This window comes from Heloderma suspectum, chromosome 2, assembly GCF_057233095.1.
Source record: "Heloderma suspectum isolate Gila_16-S chromosome 2, 16-S_ref, whole genome shotgun sequence".
NCBI classification, from domain to species: Eukaryota; Metazoa; Chordata; class Lepidosauria; order Squamata; family Helodermatidae; genus Heloderma; species Heloderma suspectum.
Window position 1 is genome coordinate 365172377 of NC_139459.1, and position 18861 is coordinate 365191237.

Here is an 18861-nt window from a genome sequence, read left to right on the forward strand (position 1 = left end):
TTTGCCCACAGGACAGAGGTTCTTGGGCATTAACATTTGGCTAGCAAAAGGCCAAAGAAGATGCGTTCACAAGATTGGCAACCTCTGCTAATGCCTCTGCATCACTGGCTCGTTAAAGAGCACATTGGGGAAAATGACAGAGTGGTGTGGGGGCACCCCTGCGCTGGCATTTCTGTAGTGTAGTGGCTATCACGTTTGCCTAACACGCAAAAGGCCCCTGGATCAAAACCAGGCAGAAACATGGCTTTTTCTGAGCAGCAAGGCCCAAAACGGAGACCCCAGCCAAGGAAAAGCACGGAGAAAGGCTGTGTCGTACCATTTAGAAATCTTGGGCACAAAGTGTGTGTCTTGTATAACCCTGGGAAGGGACCGCTTTTCTTTGGCAGGGAGTCCGAGGCAAAACAAAGGGCAGCAGCAGCCACCTAGCAGAGGATGGTTTCGATCCATCGGCCTCTGGGTTATGGGCCCAGCACGCTCCCGCTGCGCCACTCTGCTGGACAGTGGACAGTGAGGCAGTACAGCTTGTCAACCTGCTTGTCATGGCTCGATATAACTGATCAGCTTCAATAAGTGTTTCCAATAGCACTGGAGACTGTTTGAGGATGATTTAACCTGAGTGTCTGTGCGAAAATAATTGTAACCTGTAGGTTTTGAGTGGTGTCGGACTTCCCCAACATGGTGCCCTCCAGATGTGTTGGCCTGCCATCATTCCCAGCTAAGCATAACAGGAAACTGAGAGGCACCACTGCCTAGGTCTCTGTGGCGCAATGGGTCAGCGCGTCTGGCTGTTAACCAGAAGGATGGTGGTTCGAGCCCACCCAGGGACGGCTGTGGGAGCCCTGCCCTTGACGAGGTGGCCGAGTGGTGAAGGCGATGGACAGCTAATCCACAATGGCGTGGGTTTGAATCCCACCCTCATCAAGCCTTTTCCCCCCAGCAAGATGCCCCAGGGCAAAAATGTTTGGCTATCTTTACTTCTCAGAATGCAAAAGGAGAGAGGGAGGCATGTGCCAGCCGGGACTCGAACCGGGTCGCAAGATTGAGAATCTTGCATGATGCCTCTACACCACTGGCACACCTGATGAGGGCCTTTTCGTTCCAGGGTGAGAAGGGGAGTGACAAGTGGCATTCCAGGTTCCCTCAGGATTTAAAGCAGTTGACCTACCAACGGAAAACCTGCCACATAGCTGCCTGGCCAAGAGCAGTTACTTGCAGAGCAGAACTTTGCTAGTTCTAGGCTCGTTGGTGGATGAAAATGGGTGCTGGTAGCTGTAGAATTTTTTTCAGGGGTGTCACGACCAAAAAGCTCAAATATTGTGGCCACCAAATGCGAAGAGAAAACTCCCTGGAAAAGACCCTGATGCTGGGAAAGATTGAAGGCAAAAGGAGAAGGGGACAGCAGAGGATGAGATGGCTAGATAGCATCACCGATGCAATGAATATGAACTTGAGCACACTCTGGAAGAGAGCGGAGGACAGGAAGGCCTGGCGTGCTCTGGTCCATGGGGTCACGAAGAGTCAGACACGACTTAACGACTGAACAACAACAACGTTTGTTCTACTGTAGTATCAAGCATAGTTAAACTATGGGATTTGACACCACAAGATGTAGGCCACTACTTTGGATGGTTTTAAAAGGGTGTTAGACAATTCCTGGAGGAGAAGGCTATCAATGGCTACTAGTCCTGAGGGCTATATACTACCTCCAATATCGTGGGCAGTATGCCTAGGTACACCAATTGCTGGGGAACATGGGTGGGAGGGTGCTGCTGTACTCCTGTCCTGCTTGTGGGCTTCATGTGGGCAGCTGGTTGGCCACTGTGTGAACAGAATGCTGGACTAGATGGACCCTTGGTCTGATCCAGCAGGGCTCTTTGTACATTCTTATTTTTCTTTAAAAGAAAACATTTTGTTGAAAAAACCCTTGCGCAGAGTTGCTGTAATAGATGGGGCATAAATAAATATGTACACAAAGAATTGAATTTATAGATTCATAGAATAGTAGGGTTGGAAGGGGCCTACAAGGCCATTGAGTCCAACCCCCTGCTCAATGCAGGAATCCAAGTCAGAGCATCCCTGACAAATGGCTGTCCAGCCTCGTCTTGAAGGCCTCCAGTGTGGGAGAGCCCACCACCACCCCAGGTAATTGGTTCCATTGTCATATTGCTCTTACAGTCAGGAGGTTTTTCCTGATGTTCAGCCGGAATCTGGCTTCCTGTAACTTGAGCCCATTATTCCGTGTCCTGCACTCTGGGATGATCAAGAAGAGATCCTGGCCTTCCTCTCTGTGACAACCTTTCAAGTACTTGAAGAGCGCTATCCTATCTCCCCTCAGCCTTCTCTTCTCAAGGCTAAACATGCCCAGTTCTTTCAGTCTCTCTTCATAGGGCTTTGTTTCCAGTCCCCTGATCATCTTTGTTGCCCTCCTCTGAACCCTCTCCAGTTTGTCTGTATCCTTCTTAAAGTGTGGTGCCCAGAACTGGACACAGTACTCCAGATGAGGCCTAACCAGTGCTGAGTAGAGGGGAACTAGTACTTCCCGGGATTTGGAAGCGATGCTTCTATGAATGCAGCCCAAAGTAGCATTTGCCTTTTTTGCAGCCACATCACATTGTTGGCTCATATTCAGCTTGTGATCGACAACAATTCCAAGATCCTTCTCGCTTGTAGTGTGGTTGAGCCATGTATCCCCCATCTTGTAACTGTGCATTTGGTTTCTTTTTCCTAGGTGCAGAACTTGGTATTTATCCCTATTAAATGTCATTCTGTTGTTTTCTGCCCAGCGCTCCAGTCTAACCAGATCACTTTGAATTTTGTTTCTGTCTTCCAAAGTATTAGCTATCCCTCCCAATTTTGTGTCATCTGCAAATTTGATCAGCATTCCCTGTACCTCCTCCTCCAAGTCATTAATAAAAATGTTGAAGAGCACTGGGCCCAGGACCAAGCCCTGCGGTACCCCACTCGTTACCTCTCCCCAGTTTGAGAAGGTCCCATTGATAAGCACTCTTTGAGTCCGATTCTGTAGCCAACTGTGGAACCACCGGACCGTTGTTTCATCTAGCCCACTTTGAGCTAGTTTGCTCATCAGGATATCATGGGGCACTTTGTCGAAAGCTTTGCTGAAGTCGAGGTATATGATGTCTACAGCATTCCCACGGTCTACAAGGGAGGTTACTTGATCAAAAAATGAGATCAGATTTGTCTGGCAGGACTTGTTTTTGACAAATCCATGTTGGCTTCGAGTAATCACGGCATTGTTGTCAAGGTGCTTCCAGATGGATTGCTTTATGATCTGCTCCAGAATTTTCCCAGGGATAGATGTCAGACTGACTGGTCTGTAGTTCCCAGGTTCCTCCTTTTTGCCCTTTTTGAAGATAGGGACAACGTTAGCCCTCCTCCAGTCATCTGGCACTTCCCCCGTCCTCCATGATTTCTCAAAGAGAATAGACAGCGGTTCTGAGAGTTCTTCTGTCAGTTCCTTTATGACTCTAGGATGCAGTTCATCTGGCCTTGGAGATTTGAACTCATTCAAAGTAATGAGGTGTTCCTTGACCATATGCCTGTCGATCTCAAGCTGCAATCCTGCCCCTTCAGCCTGTACTTCGCCTTTGCCAGGGGGGTCATAGACCCTCTTTTGGGAGAAGACTTTGAATTCCAAAGTAGGAATTCAGCACCTCTGCCTTTTCTTTGTCATCTGTTATCATTTTGCCATCCTTATTTAATAGCTGAACCACCATTTCTTTCCTCTGCCTTTTACTATGCACATAGCTGAAGAAAGCCTTTTTGTTGTTTTTAACATCCCTTGCTAACCTCAGCTCATTCTCAGCTTTAGCCTTCCTGACGCCATCCCTGCAATTCTGTGCTATCTGCCTGTACTCTTCCTTTGTTACTTGGCCTTCTTTCCACTTCCTATATGTGTCCTTTTTTGTTTTCAGGTCATCCCTAAGCTTTTTGTGAAGCCACATTGGCTTCTTCTGTTGTCTTCCACCTTTTCTTCTTGTTGGAATTGCTTGTGATTGTGCCTTGAGAATTTCCTTTTTTAAAAGCTCCCACCCATCTTGGACTCCCTTTCTCGCTAGCATCGCTTGCCATGGGACCTTACTGATCATTGTTCTGAGTTTATGAAAATCAGCTTTCCTAAAATCCAGGGTACGCGTTTGACTACACTCGGCTTTTGCTTCCCTTAGAACCAAGAACTCAAGTACAACATGGTCGCTTTCCCTCAGAGTTCCTGTAACTGCTACTTTATCCACTAAGTCATCTCTGTTGGTTAGGATCAAGTCAAGGATAGCCGATCCTCTAGTTCCTTCCTCTACTTTCTGTAGGAGGAAGTTATCCGCCACACAAGTCAGGAATTTCCTGGAGGGGCCATGTTTTGCAGAATTTGTCTCCCAACAAATATCGGGGAAATTGAAGTCCCCCATTACTACTACATCATGCTTCCTTAAAACACTGGCTATTTGCTTTTCAAAAGTTTCATCCTTGTCTTCTCCTTGATTGGATGGCCGGTAGTAGACTCCGACCACCAGGTTCCTTTTATTCTTTGCTCCATTTATTTCAACCCAGATGCTCTTGATGGGGCTACCAAGCTCCTCCTCCTGTATTTCTGTGCAGAGATATGTATTTTTCACATACAGTGCAACCCCACCTCCCTTTCTGTTCCTCCTGTTCTTTTGGAACAAGTTATATCCTTCAATTGCTGTGTTCCAGTCATGAGAGTCATCCCACCAAGTCTCAGTTATACCTATCAGGTCATAATTGCCCTCTTGTATTAAGAGTTCAAGTTAGTTCTGTTTGTTTCCCATACTCTGGGCATTAGTATATAGACATCGAAGACCATGTGCTTCATAGTCTGGCTTTCTTCCTACATGTGTCTGAAGACTGTTATTGGGTGCTATCAGAGCTGTTCTCTCCATTGCAGTGCATGCGCCTACGTCCATCATTACCCCCAACATTACATCTCCCTTCCCCGTAGGATTCAGTTTAAAGCCCTCCTGATGAAGTTCTTCATGCTGTGGCCAAACACATTCTTCCCATCCTTTGTGAGGTGCAACCCATCCCTAGCCAACAGCCCATCTTCCAGGAAGTATAGCCCGTGGTCCCAGAATCCAAATCTCTCTCGTCGGCACCACCTTCGTAGCCAATCATTCACCCGGAGTATTTTTCGTTCCCTTTCTATCCCTCTTCTAACTACTGGAAGGATGGATGAGAAAACTATCTGGGCCCCAAAGTTCTTGAGTTTCCTTCCCAAAGCTTCAAAGTCTGACGTGATCTCTTCGTAGCTCCGCTTGGCGGTATCATTTGTTCCCACATGGATGAGAAGAAAGGGATACCTGTCAGTGGGCTTTATGAGTGCAGGCAACCTTTCAGTCACGTCTCTAATCTGTCCTCCCGGGAGACAACATACCTGGCAAGTCCATGGGTCTTCGCGACATACTTGGGTCTCAATCCCACGCAGCAAGGAGTCTCCCACTACTACCACTCTTCTCTTCTTCTTCTTGTAGGCCTGGGTTTCATCGCCTCTGTTTGACTGACCTTCAGCCTCTTGCTCACTCTCATGCAGGTTCCCCTGTGATTCTTCCTCTGCAGGCTGTCCTCCAGTCTCATCTGCAAGTACCTGGAATCGGTTCCACAGCTCCACTGCTTCCACTGGTGCAGAGTGGCGTCTAGTTCTTCTTCTCCTGTCACCCTTTTCCAAGGAGTATCCTCTATTCCATTTTTCTTCACCTCAGCATTTCCCACTGCCTCATCTTGCTGTTGCTCTTCAAGCTTCTGGTCTGCCCTTCACAATTTTTTGGTGTACCTTTGTAAGGACATTTCTTTTTTAGGTTGAGAAGCGTCATAGCAGGACCAGGGCTCGCAGGGTCAAAGCACTGCATCATTTTTTATAGGGGACACTGACTTTGTCCCCCATCAGACTACCTTGTTCCCTCTGAGCTTCTCTGCAATCCTCGCAGTAGCTGGATTTTCCCCAGCCCTGTTGTAATTCAAAGTGCTTTGCATGGCTTGGTCTTGAATGGGCGATGAAGATCTATGCGCTTTACAAAAGGCCTGCTCCTGGTAGATACGTTTGTTGATCTGGATCAACACAGCTGTCTTTATCTCTGGACCCTCCTTGGGGGCGCGGCTGTGGGGCCTGCACTTCAAAGTGTCGCACTGCATCACTGGGCTTGAAGGAGCTAGGCAATGCTGGCTCCAGGTTTTGGAGGGCCCCCCGCCACAGCTGCTCTCCCTCCTCGTCTTTTTCCTCATCATTGTTCCCACTTGGCTGGTTGACAGGTAGAAAGCCAGGGAGCAAGTAGGCTGTGGCCTCTCCTGTTCCTCCTCCTCACTACCACCATTGCTCGGGCCAGACCAAGAGGCAGGTGAACAAGCAGGTTGCCATGGTGAAGAAGAGGAGCAACTCCAGGGGTCTCTTGTCAGTGGGCCCCTGCTGGGGTGTGGGCCCTCAGGAGGTGCCCAAGCATGCCTACCCTTGATGCTGGCCCTGGAGCTAGGCCCCAAATTCAACCCTTGGTGGGTCCAGGCAGTAGAACAGAGAACAAATGTTACTAGTTCTTTATAAAGGCAAATTAAATGTAGGCCTAGGGGTGCCTCTTTTCTGGACTGAGCATTGAATAATGCATTCCTTTTTTCAGATGAAATCAGTGCAGCGTCCAACAGAACTTTCAACATTACATAATGACAGGTGGGCTGTGTGGCCAGGGTAGTGATTTGCTGAGATGGTTTAAAAATTAATGTTTATTGTAGAATTTCAACAAAACAAAGACGAAAGGAAAAAATGGTAGCTACATAGATTTGAATATATCAGTTTCAATGTATGTATATGAAGTGTGCGTGTGATACGCACACGCACACACACAAATATAGCTTTAGAAGAATTATACATAAACTTCAACAAAAGAAGACCAAATATCCATATAAGTATCCATTCATAAGTGGTGTCTATATAGCACCGGTTCAAATGTTAAAGGCATTGTTAGGTCGTCACTCTGTTGTGGAGGTGAGTGTTCATCCTTCCAATGTTATAATATCAGTATTTTAGCTGTCAAAATGGTACAGAGAATCCATTTGCACTGACTGTGTGTTAACTTCCAGGAAGCAGGTAGATAATTTAAGAGGGCATGTACACCAGTAAATATTAAATTATATTCCAGTACAAGGTTTATCTGTATAATAATCTCCTCCCAAACAGAGGCAACTATTGGGCATTGCCAAAACATGGTTAAAAGAAGCATTAGCTGTGTTGCAGCTCCAGCAATTAACCAACTTAGACAAGCCCTTATTAAAGAGACATTGTGGCATCCAATAGACACGGAACAAGAGTTTTTGCTGAATAAGTCGTAACCTGAGCTCCAGAGATGCTTCAGATACAGATGCTAAAGCAGCTCTCCGTTGATTAGGCAAAATGGGGCAATCCAGTTCCCTATTTAATTCCTGCTTAAGACCCTGTGTATCATATTTATTCATCGAGAAGAAGTATTTACAGATTGTGGGTCAATAAATGCTTCCAGTAGTGAGGGAGACTCTGAAGCTGTAAAAGCAGCAGGGCCAAACCTAGATTCTAACAAATGTTGCAACTGCAAATACTGCCATACAGCCATAGCAGGCAAATCATACATGGCACACAATGCCAAGAATGACAAAAACTCACCATCAGCACCCACTAGTTGATCCAAGGTAAAAACTGACTTACCTGTCCAAGTCTGCTACAAAACATTTTCTTACCCATTTTTAAATCTGGGTTTCCCCTAGCATCAATTTAGCATGAGAAAATGGAGCAAAATGTAATTGATCTGACATTATACGCTACATGTCTCTTAAGAGCCGTAACAGTGGGATGAACCCTTTCTGTTTTAATGTGCTGGGAACCTCATGCCATCCATTTAGACTTGATCAGTGGTTTGCTGAGCTGCAAAAGCCCTTCTTCCTTGCCTTTCTCCCTGGTGGTCTAGTGTCAGGATTTGGCTCTTTCAACGCCAAGGCCCAGGTTCGATTCCCGTTCAGGGAATTGTTTTGCCTGCTAGGAGGAGCAACATCCTGGCTGTGTTAGAAAAAGAGACTCCGTAACTGTTGGCGTCTCAAGTTACATAAAAGCCCGAGTGGCGAAAAATGTAGGCAGAGCAAAAAGAAAATCATACTGACGTGCTCATGACTAACAGTTTGGTAAGCTGATACTAACTGTTTATTGGCTATTGACTTGGTGAGCCGATGTACTAACTGTTTCATTGGTTACTAGTAAGAACAATAGAAGCAATATGGTATAAAAGGCTTTTGCACACGTGTCTCGAGGTCCAGACTGCTCTGCACCCGTTTTGCAAAACGTTTCAATAAAATAGTGTTGGATCCACTGCTGCCTGCCTGGCATCCTTTCCTTCTAAACCGAAAGCAAGGACTATTTTTATCTAACAATTTGGTGCCGTGACTCGGATCCTGCTTCGGGGCGCGTCCCCTTCGCGCTGAGCCGAGGGGCCACGGAGGAGAAGTGGCCACAGGCGGTTGTTTACACTGCCTTCTCCTCACGATGGCGGCGGCCGAGGCGCTCGGGGACCAACGCCAGAGGAAGAGGGAGACGTGATCACTCCTTTTAGGCACCGGCAGTGGATCAATAAGCAGCTGGACGCAGCTGCGGGCGGGACAGAAGAGGCTTTTGGGGTAAGTGAAACAGCTTACATTAAGGGATAAACGCGGGACGGTGGTGTGTTTGTGATTGTGTGAGACGCCTACGGGCGAAGCGAGTGGGGAGCCCCGATCTGCATTTCCTTACCCCGGAGACGGGCTAGGTCAGAGGAGGGCGAAGCGCAAGAATTGCTGACTGAAATTCCCACCGTCATGGGCGGGTCCCAATCTAAGTCTGCGAAGAAGTCCCATACGCCCTTGGAGTGTTGTTTGCGCAATTGGTCACGTTTTAAGCAAGATTATAGAACTAAGATGACAAAGGATCGTCTTGTCTTTTTTTGCACTCGGGAATGGCCAGTATTAGAACCCAAATGGCCACCTGAGGGGTCTTTTGACCCAACCTTGGTATCTGATGTGCGAACTACAGTAGCACAGAGGGGAAGTTGGGACCAGTTCCCTTATATTGATTCGTGGGCAACTTGTGCACCCCTCGGCGGCAGGCCCGCCCCATGGGTAATTAAATGTATATCCTTGGCCCTCCCTGTAATAATTAAGAAAAAATTGACCTTCCCTATTAGAGAGGTCCCCGACTCTACCGCCCAATATCCTCAAGAGACGTTGTTTGTTTATGTCCCATTCACGACATCTGACTTGTATAATTGGAAACAATTTAACCCCTCCTTTGAGGAGGACCCCAGTCCATTGTTGTCCTTAATAGAAAATGTGAGGCTCACACACAATCCTACCTGGGACGACACACAGATGTTATTAAACACTTGTTTCCTTAGTCAGAAACCGATTATTCTTGCCGGTGCGCGCCAAGCTTAGGGAGGAGCTCCCCCTTGTGACCGAAGATCAGATAGCAGCAGTGTTGCCTTTAAGACAGCCTGATCGGAGACTAGCCACCGCTGCACAAAGGCAGAGGCATGCCGTATTTTCGGCTCATTTTAGCGGGCATGAGACAAGCCGCGCGGAGGGCCCCCAATTTGCAAAAAGTTCTGACTTTAAAACAAGACAAAAACGAGCCTCCTGCTGTGTTCCTCCGAAAGCTAAGGGAAGCCTTCACCAAATATACTGACATTGACTTGAATGATCCAAATAATTTAAGGATCCTCACGACTCAGTTCGTGGGAAATAGCTGCCAAGACATCAGAAAAAAGTTGCAAAAAGTTAAAAAAGGCTTGGCAGCTGACCTAGGAGTTTTAGTTGAAGTAGCTCAAAAGGTTTATGAGAGGCGAGAAAAAAAAAAAGAAGGAAAAGAAAAAGAAAAAGACAAGAAGCAGGCCAAGCTCCTTGCTGCGGTTCTTAAACCTGACAAAGAGGGAGCTAGAAAGGGGAGGAAAGGGGGAAGGAAAGGATCTCCCCTGGGGAAAGATCAATGTGCCTTTTGTAAGAAAATGGGACACTGGAAGCGTGACTGTGAGGCTTTGAAGCAGAAAGAGAGAGGGGAAAATACGGGAGGAGCGCAGAGAGTTCTGTATGAACAGGAAAGAGATTAAGACAGACCGGGGCCCGGCCCCCTCTTAGCCGTCTCTAAGGCAAGACGGGACCCCATGGTCAAAATAAAGGTTGGGGGCCGCTCCTACAAAGCCCTTGTAGACACAGGGGCCGCCCCGTCCGTCCTCCCCCTCAGTGAGCCCCCAACGGGAGGTGGGGGGGTTCACCACCATAATGGGGGTCGAGGGAAGGGCAACCCAAGTGCCCCTCTCTCGTCCCCTGTTCACCAAGGTTGGAAAAACACACCTAGAACATGCATTTGTCTGTACCCCCTCCTGTCCGGTGGCATTGCTAGGGAGGGACTCATTGACTAAACTCCAAATTGAGATTGCTTTTACTCCTGACGGAAGGATGGAGATACGGCTCCCTAAACAGCAGAGTAGTAACTACCAAATGGCCCTTTTAAAGGTTGCAGAAGAATCCACCCCAGAGGCCACTGAGGACTAGAGCCTAATAGAAAACAGAGTCAACCATCTAGGGGGGGTTATAAAGTGTCAAAAGAAAAAGTACAGTTGGCCCAACCAACTGTAAAATTCCTAGGCCACCACTTAACTAAAGGGACTCGGAGCCTAGGGCAAGAAAGAGTCGAAGTCACCCGTGACACTCCTGTCCCTAAGTCCCCCCGCGAATTGAAGGCCTACCTGGGGTTGACCGGATTCTGCCGACTATGGATAGCAAACTATGGGGAGACAGCGCGGCCGCTGCATGAGGCGCTGCAGAAAGAATAAATAAGTCATTCCTCAGTCTTAAAGCTGCTCTTGTGTCACCACCCGCACTGGCCATACCAAATCCCAGCCGGCCATTTAGACTTTATGTGCATGAAAATAAGGGCATAGCTTGAGGAGTGCTTTGCCAGTGAAAAAGGCCCTCTTAGAGACCAGTGGGATATTATTCCAAAGTCCTAGATGTCGTAGCATGAAGATGGCCAAGTTGCCTAAGAGCAGTAGCGGCAGCAGCTCTGATCTGTACCAAAGCCGAGAGAATGACAATGGGAGGACCCATTGAAAAGACGCTTGCTCCTTGGGAGGAAAGCTATGGCAAACCTAGACAGCACAGTAAGAAGCAGAGACATCACCTTGCCGACAAAGGTCCGTCTAATCAAAGCTATGGTTTTCCCAGTAGTAATGTATGGCTGTGAAAGCTAGACTATAAGGAAGGCTGAGCACCGAAGAATTGATGCTTTCGAACTGTGGTGCTAGAGAAGACTCTTACGAGTGCCCTGGACTGCAAAGAGGTTAAATCAGTCCATCCTAAAGGAAATCAACCCTGAGTGCTCATTAGAAGGACAGATAATAAAGCTGAAGCTCCAATATTTTGGCCACCTAATGCGAAGAGAAAACTCCCTGGAAAAGACCCTGATGCTGAGAAAGACTGAAGGCAAAAGAAGAAGGGGACGGCAGAAAATGAGATGGCTAGACAGCATCACCGATGCAATGAATATGGACTTGAGCACGCTCCGGGAGAGAGCGCAAGACAGGAAGGCCTGGCGTGCTATGGTCCATGGGGTCACGAAGAGTCGGACACGACTGAACGACTGAACAACAACAAGAGTGCCACAAATTTTGAGATCAGGAGGAGGAAGCAAATTTCTCAACCCAGCCCGGCATTCCCGATATGGAATAGGTTTACTAACAAACGAAAACCTCACTTTTAAGGCTTGCTCTAGCTTTAATATCGCCACACTACTGCCAACATTACTGGGCACAAATGGATCAGGACTCCCAGATCATGACTGCCTTGAAGTATTAGACCTAGACACCAAAGGCCGACCAGACCTTAAAGATGAACCAATAGAGGGAGCCAGAGATCTGTTTGTAAATGGGTCTAGCTATATGCTAGATAGAAGGCGCTACACAAGAGCGGCCCTCTAGACAAAAACGTGCACGAAGAAAGGTTGCCTCCTCATTTCTCCGCCCAATCCGCTAAGTTGGTAGCCTTAACAAGAGCCCTGCAGGCAAGCAAAAGGAAGCGAGTATACCGATAGCAAAAATGCCTTCGCCATTGTGCATGCTCATGGGCAACTGTAGAAAGAGAAGGGATTCCTTACAGCAAACAGACCTCCAGTGGCTAATGGCGGCCTAATAGTGGATCTTCTAGATGCCCTCCAGCTACCCTCACAAGTAGCTGTTGTCCACGTCCAAGCCCATGGGAAAGAAAAAGAGGAAAAATGGAGACAGGGAAACCAGAAGGCAGATGAGGCCGCAAAAAGAGCAGCCAAAGAGGGAATCCAAGGAACATTCCTCATTCTACCCAAAAGAAAAGAGCGCCCCACATACTCCCCTGCTGAGTTACAGATGGCACAAGAACACAGAATAAGTCCCTGCGATGACAGATGGATCCAGATGACAGATGGAAGACTGCTTCTTCCACAGAGCCTGCAGAGGGTTGTTCTAAAACAAGTTCACCATTCTCTTGGACACCCTGGAGCATCAGCCATGATTGACTATTGCAAGAGGCTGTTTGTCTCCCCTAGCATAACTGTATGTGCCCACCGACTGGCCGCAACCTATAAAGTCTGCCAGAAGACCAACCCTCCCAGGGCACCCCCTCCTCCAAAAGGAGGGCGACCATAGGCCTACTATCCTTTCCAGAGGGTGCAAATTGATTTTGCTGAGATGCCACCATGTAGGGGTTACAGGTATTTGCTTGTAATAGTATGACAAATGACAGGGTGGGTAGAGGCGTTTCCATGTAGAAACTGCCAAGCTAAAACTGTTGTTGCTAAATTGTTACAGGAGGTGGTGCCCCGGTTCTCCCTGCCCGAAGTTATAAAGTCCGATCAGGGCTCACATTTCACCTCAGTTATTACACGGGGGATGGCACAAGCTCTGAGCGTAGAGTGGCATTTACATTGCCCCTGGAGGCCCCAGGCAAGTGGACAGGTTAAAAGAATCAATCAGAGCCTCAAGGAGACTTTAACCAAACTCCAACAAGGGATGAAGCTCACTTAGGTTGAGGCTCTGCCAATAGCTTTAACGAAGCTTCAAAGGATGCCAAGAAAGGACATAAAATTGTCCCCCTTCGAACTGATGTTTGGGTTCCCGCCTCGGGTACACTGCAGAAAGAGGGAGGAAGTCAAGTGGGAGGTGGGTGATCAGATGCTAAGAGATCAGTTGACTTCTCTACAGTCTGTTCTTTCACAGCTACGAGCTTATTCCGTTCCGTTACAGAGACTGCCGTTAGATGCACCTATCCATCTCTTCCAGACGGGAGACGAGGTGTTGCTGAAAAAGTAGAATAAAGAAGCTTTAAAGGAAGGGTGGGAGGGGCCTTATTTGGTAAGACCAACCAGCCACTCGTGTGTAAAGCTTGTGGGTTCTAGCAAATGGACACATTGCAGCTAGATAAAGCCATTTAGGCGACCCTTGCTTCCTTCTGTCACCTGGAAAGAACAGAAGGACACGGGCAACAGTCCTCTGCTCCCTGGCACCCCTCCGGAAGCTGCCAGGGACACAGGCGAAGAAGCCATCCAGGAGCCACAATCACCTGTAATATACAAGTCACAACATCTGAGAGAAGCTCGTGATCGAATTACAAAAAACTTGTAATATGAAGCAAGTATTGTGGGTAGTGTTAGTAATGTTAGTCAAAAAAAAAATATTAACATAAATGGTGATACCTCAAAGACTTGGGCTTGACAGCTTTAAGATAAAACCCCAAAATGTCACACCTACAGCCCTCAGACCACTTCTGGTACAGATCCCTGAGAAAGAGAGGCGTCCCTGGAGAACCAAGTTAGGGATCCCAATAACAGAGGAAACTGATAATGTGTGGTTAGAGTGGATAAAGTATACAGCCAAGTCTTTAAATAAGTCTGACTGTTTTGTTTGTGCCACAGGGAGATCTGTAGCAAAGGTGCTGCCCTTTCCACTGGGATGGGACACTCCTTCCCTCCTCACCTGTGTGATCCATTTGTTCCAGCACCCTAACGCATGGGGAAAGAAAAAAGTGCCAGACTCTCAATAAACTATACCCGTGATGCTATAAAGAGATTGGCTGAGCAACTAAATGCCACCAGCCAAATGGCTTGGAAAAATCAGCGTGTTCTTAATATGTTAGCAGAAAAAGGAGGGGTTTGTGTCATGCTAGGTAGACGGTGTTGCACCTTCATCCCTAACAACACTGCCCCAGATGGCACGGTAACAAGGGCTTTGCAGGGCCTCACCGCCTTGTCTGAAGAATTAGCCAAGAATTCAAAGATTAACAACCCCATGACTGCCTGGTTAGAGAAATGGTTTGAAAAATGGAAACACCTAGCAGCCTCAATCCTTATTTCGCTTGTAGTGATGATAAGAGTTATAGTGTTATTTGGTTGTTGCATTATCCCCTGTGTTAAAAGCTTATCCCAGCGATTGATAAAAACCGCTGTCAAAACAGATGCTCTTGCTTTATTGTACCAATAAAGAGGCTCCGTTTTAAACGCTTTAAGACATGAATAAAGACTTAAAGGAGGGAATTGTTAGAAAAAGAGACTCCGTAACTGTTGGCGTCTCAAGTTACATAAAAGCCCGAGTGGCGAAAAATGTAGGCAGAGCAAAAAGAAAATCATACTGACGTGCTCATGACTAACAGTTTGGTAAGCTGATACTAACTGTTTATTGGCTATTGACTTGGTGAGCCGATGTACTAACTGTTTCATTGGTTACTAGTAAGAACAATAGAAGCAATATGGTATAAAAGGCTTTTGCACACGTGTCTCGAGGTCCAGACTGCTCTGCACCCGTTTTGCAAAACGTTTCAATAAAATAGTGTTGGATCCACTGCTGCCTGCCTGGCATCCTTTCCTTCTAAACCGAAAGCAAGGACTATTTTTATCTAACAGCTGTTACCTCCAATGAATGCGTGGTGTTGAGTACTTTGTTATTTATTTATTTTAAAGATTTTTTAACCTGCTTTTCAGACTGCACTGTCCTCACAAGGCAGCTTACAATATTATTAAAACCTGAACATGCTAATTACAATTAAAGAAACACACACAACAGCAGCTAATGTTTTTAAGCACCAAATGCAGACCGGAATGAATATGCCTTCAGGGATTTTTGTTTGTTTTTGTAAAGCCAGCATTGATGAGAAATTATCTGAGACGGGAGCTCCAAAAGCGTGGGGTCACCACTGAGAAAGCCCTGTCCCTAGGACCCGTGAGCTGAACAGCTCTTACTGGTGGGCTAGAGATTAGGGCCTCTTAACACTGATCTTAACGCTTGGGCAGGCTCATACAGTTGCAGGCAGCCCTTCACCTGAGAGTTTAGTGAGAAGACAGCCGTACAGGCTTTTGCCTCATCATTCTCCCTGGTGTTCCGGAGCTGGGAAGCAGCCATGTTATATTCCCTGAAGGTGAGCAAATGTATTATTGTAAGCTGCCTTGTGACGACTGTCCCTTAAAGGCAGGGTTCAAATAGATAAACCACTGAATGTGTTGATTAATCTTTAAGAGTGCCTCCCTTTTAGGTTTGAGAAAGCTGGGCCCAAGGCTCAAGCAGGCTGGCTCTCAGTGGGCCCAAGGAGCAGCAGGGAGGACAATGATTATCTCTAGTTCTTGCTTGTTTTTTAAAAAAGCATTTAATGTATTTATTTAAAGTATTTTTATTTTGCTCCTCAGCCAAAAGGCTCTTGGATCAACTTACATAAAATAAAAGAAGACACTCCCTGGCTACAGGCTTACAATCTAAAAACACAACACACAAAGAAATAGGAATGGGGAGGGAAGAGGGAAAAAATTAAGTCTTTCAGCAGGGCTGGCCAAATGGCAGCATTTCCCACCTCATCTCCCTCACTACAGCATGCATTTAAATGTAGATCTAGTGATGCCTCTTTCCTGGAGTGACCATCGAGCAACACCTAATTTCTTTTTCATGCTAAACGAGACCAGCATGCAACAGAAGCATCTAACCACGCTTGTGTTCGATTTCCATAGGAAAGGCGTGCATGCTGCTTTTTTCCATTCCGCCTGAGAGCAGCTGGCGGTGCACCCGTCTCATAATCTGAAGGGCCTCAGAGCATTAGGCTTGGGGTGCTGCTTGTAGGAGGCACAGAGATGTGATTAGGGATGTGCAAGAATTCTGTTTCTGCTCGCAAAATATGCGAGTATGCCTTGTTCACAACCCTGTTCTCGAACATGTGCTTGTGTTCAATTTGCGCAAATGTCCCCATTCAATTTTGTGCAAATTTAAAAAATGCACAAATTTTAAAATCACCCACACTTCGGTCGATGGGAAAATGTGGGCAACTTTCGAAATTTGTGCAAATTTGGGTTTTTATATGTTTCCACATTTGATTGCTGTTTCAATTTTCCCTTTTGCGCAAAACAAACAGCAATCGCAAATGCGAGTGCAAATCAAGGAGAGACAAGTAGCAAGCTGATGTTAGGAGAATCTTAGCAAGCTTGAACATCGCTTGTTCACCTGTCTCTAGATGTGATCATCTGCTGGACAAAGCACTCTTGGCTAGGGGGTGGGAATGAGAGCTCCACTCAAGGTGCAGTTTCTGTAGTGTAGCGCTTATCACATTCGCCTCACATGCGAAAGGCCCTGGTTCGAAACCGGGCAGAAACATCATCCTTTTCTTGTGTGGTGGGGAGCTGGCATCCCATCTTGCTCCTTTTGAGCCTCATTTCGGGCACACATGGGGTGTACTATTCCCTGTAGCCTGCCAAAGTAGCTCAGTTGGGAGAATGTTAGACTGAAGATCTAAAGGTCCCTGGTTCAGGCCCGGGCTTTGGTGAAGCTTGTGTGGCGCACTCTTTTTTTGCAAATTAGCTCACTTTGATGGGCGCTGCCCAAATGAATGCACCCCTCGCCATGTGGAACTCTGGCAAAAGGCGAGCTCTCTTTTGAGCCAGAATTGATCTGGTGGCCTAAGTGTACTTGAATCACATACTATGGTCTACAGTTCCACCAGCTGTTCTATTGAAGGGCATCCCGGACATAGCACCAGCACCTCTGAGCCGCAGGATGGATCCCTCGACACTCAGAGCATCACCTTTGCTCCCTTAGAAGGTGCAGACAGAGGCAGCCTTGCTCTCCAGCCTCACACATAACAAAAGCAGGATGCCATGAGCTGCCTTCTCTGAAGCTCTCACTCAGGACCGTCAGATTCTCGACTTATTTACCAATTTTATAAACCGCTCTACATCTACAAAAGATTCCCAAGCAATAAAGAGTAAAGGGGGGGGGGAATCAAAATTCAAAAGATTAAAAATATTTTAAATCAAGTCATAAAAATAAAACGGTGAAGGCCATTCAGGAAAAACTTGTTTGAAATAAAGATCACGAGACTGGAGCACTGAGTACTGCCCTAAAAGGCTGTGGGGGGGGGGGAGGCACAGGTGACTTTACCACACAAATCCAACCCAAGCTTGGCCCGAAGAACATGTCCCTGGAAGAGCTTTACCTCATGGAAAATGGGGAGTGAGCAAAAGGCTTCCTTGGCTGGGAATGGAACCCGGGCCGTGGTGGTGAGAGCGCCAAATCCTGACCACTAGACCACCAGGGATGTGTGTGAGGCTGTTCTTCGTCCCGCCATTCTTTACCTGGGCCTTGTATCTGACCAAACATGGTGTGCATGAGAATAATTTTCTTTTAATGTACACCTGCCCACTAACCTCTGGCATCAGGAGAAGAAACGGCAACTGTCTGCTCCAGAAGTAACATCTCTCAGACAGCCATCCCTTCCAGTGGAGCCAGTGAATCCACTCCAGGTTTCAGTCAGAACCAGCCAGAACTCTAAAGGAGCTATCCAAGGTGCTGAACCCTATCCCCAAACTTCAGCACCTCAGATAGCTTCTTTAGAGTTCCGACAGGTTCTGATTGAACCCCGGAGCAGATACACTGCCCCACTGACATCGGAGCCACCAGCTTCCGCTGACCCCATCCACTTGCCTCTGTGGCAACCTGTCCTTGGGCAGTCTGAAACCTCCACTGCCCTGAAAGGCCCCAGCTCCTGAGGGAAGTGGCCAAGGAGAGGTGATTTAGCAGAAGGAGCATGACACACTTTTTGAACCAGGGGCCTTTGGATCTTCAGTCCAAGGCTCTCCCCGCTGAGCTATTTTGGTCGCCCAGGGAGGCCAGGATACCATATGTGCCCCCAATTTGAGTGTAAAGGAAGGCAGAGGAAAGAAATGTGATCCAAAGCCGAACCACTTCTAATGGAAAGCTGCCATCCCCACCCCCTGCTGCCCCCAGCCTAGGACAGGGGAGTCCCCAGGCTTGCTTGGTCAACTTAGCTCTGCCAAATCAGGTGCCAAACTGGTTCCCTTGAGTCCCAGAGCCAAGGACAATATCACCTTAGTAGCACCAGCTGCAGAGTAACACTGGACTTTGCACACAGCTTTCATAGGTTTATTTACAAGAGGGAAAGGGGAATTGGACGTTACAAAGGCAAACTGGTACAAACAGATTAATACAAGTACAAGATTAATACAACAGATTAATACAACAGATTAATACAACAGCTTAATCTTGTTGTACAAGATTAATACAACAGATTAATGCAAGTACAAGACAGCCGTAAACCCAATACAGACTTCTTTTTTTATGGCTGATCTTGCCTTAGCATGGGCCTTTTCATAAGCCACGCCAGATATGAACACCTCCTTCTCTGAGGCAAGACAAGAACAAAGGCAGCTGGCACGATGGCCCTCCCCAGTTTATGTACACTAACTGTACCACTCCCCAGTTCTGCCCACTCCCCTCCTTGATGGAAAACCAAAGCGAGAGGAACACTTTTCACACAGGCACAGCTGAAAGC

At 47.1% G+C, this 18861-nt stretch overlaps 6 non-coding genes across 6 annotated transcripts; 5 read left to right on the forward strand and 1 right to left on the reverse strand.

The window, feature by feature from the left end:
• The first annotated feature begins 168 nt into the window (after positions 1-168).
• Positions 169-241, forward strand: TRNAV-AAC (transfer RNA valine (anticodon AAC)). Its single transcript has one exon. It is a non-coding gene; the product is annotated as a tRNA-Val (tRNA).
• Positions 242-423: 182 nt separating this feature from the next.
• TRNAM-CAU (transfer RNA methionine (anticodon CAU)) lies at positions 424-495 on the reverse strand. The gene has a single exon. It is a non-coding gene; the product is annotated as a tRNA-Met (tRNA).
• Positions 496-753: 258 nt separating this feature from the next.
• On the forward strand, positions 754-827 carry TRNAN-GUU (transfer RNA asparagine (anticodon GUU)). The gene has a single exon. It is a non-coding gene; the product is annotated as a tRNA-Asn (tRNA).
• Positions 828-847: 20 nt separating this feature from the next.
• Positions 848-921, forward strand: TRNAS-GCU (transfer RNA serine (anticodon GCU)). Its single transcript has one exon. It is a non-coding gene; the product is annotated as a tRNA-Ser (tRNA).
• A 15674-nt stretch (positions 922-16595) lies between these two features.
• On the forward strand, positions 16596-16667 carry TRNAV-CAC (transfer RNA valine (anticodon CAC)). The gene has a single exon. It is a non-coding gene; the product is annotated as a tRNA-Val (tRNA).
• Positions 16668-16763: 96 nt separating this feature from the next.
• TRNAF-GAA (transfer RNA phenylalanine (anticodon GAA)) lies at positions 16764-16836 on the forward strand. The gene has a single exon. It is a non-coding gene; the product is annotated as a tRNA-Phe (tRNA).
• The last annotated feature ends 2025 nt before the right edge of the window (positions 16837-18861 follow it).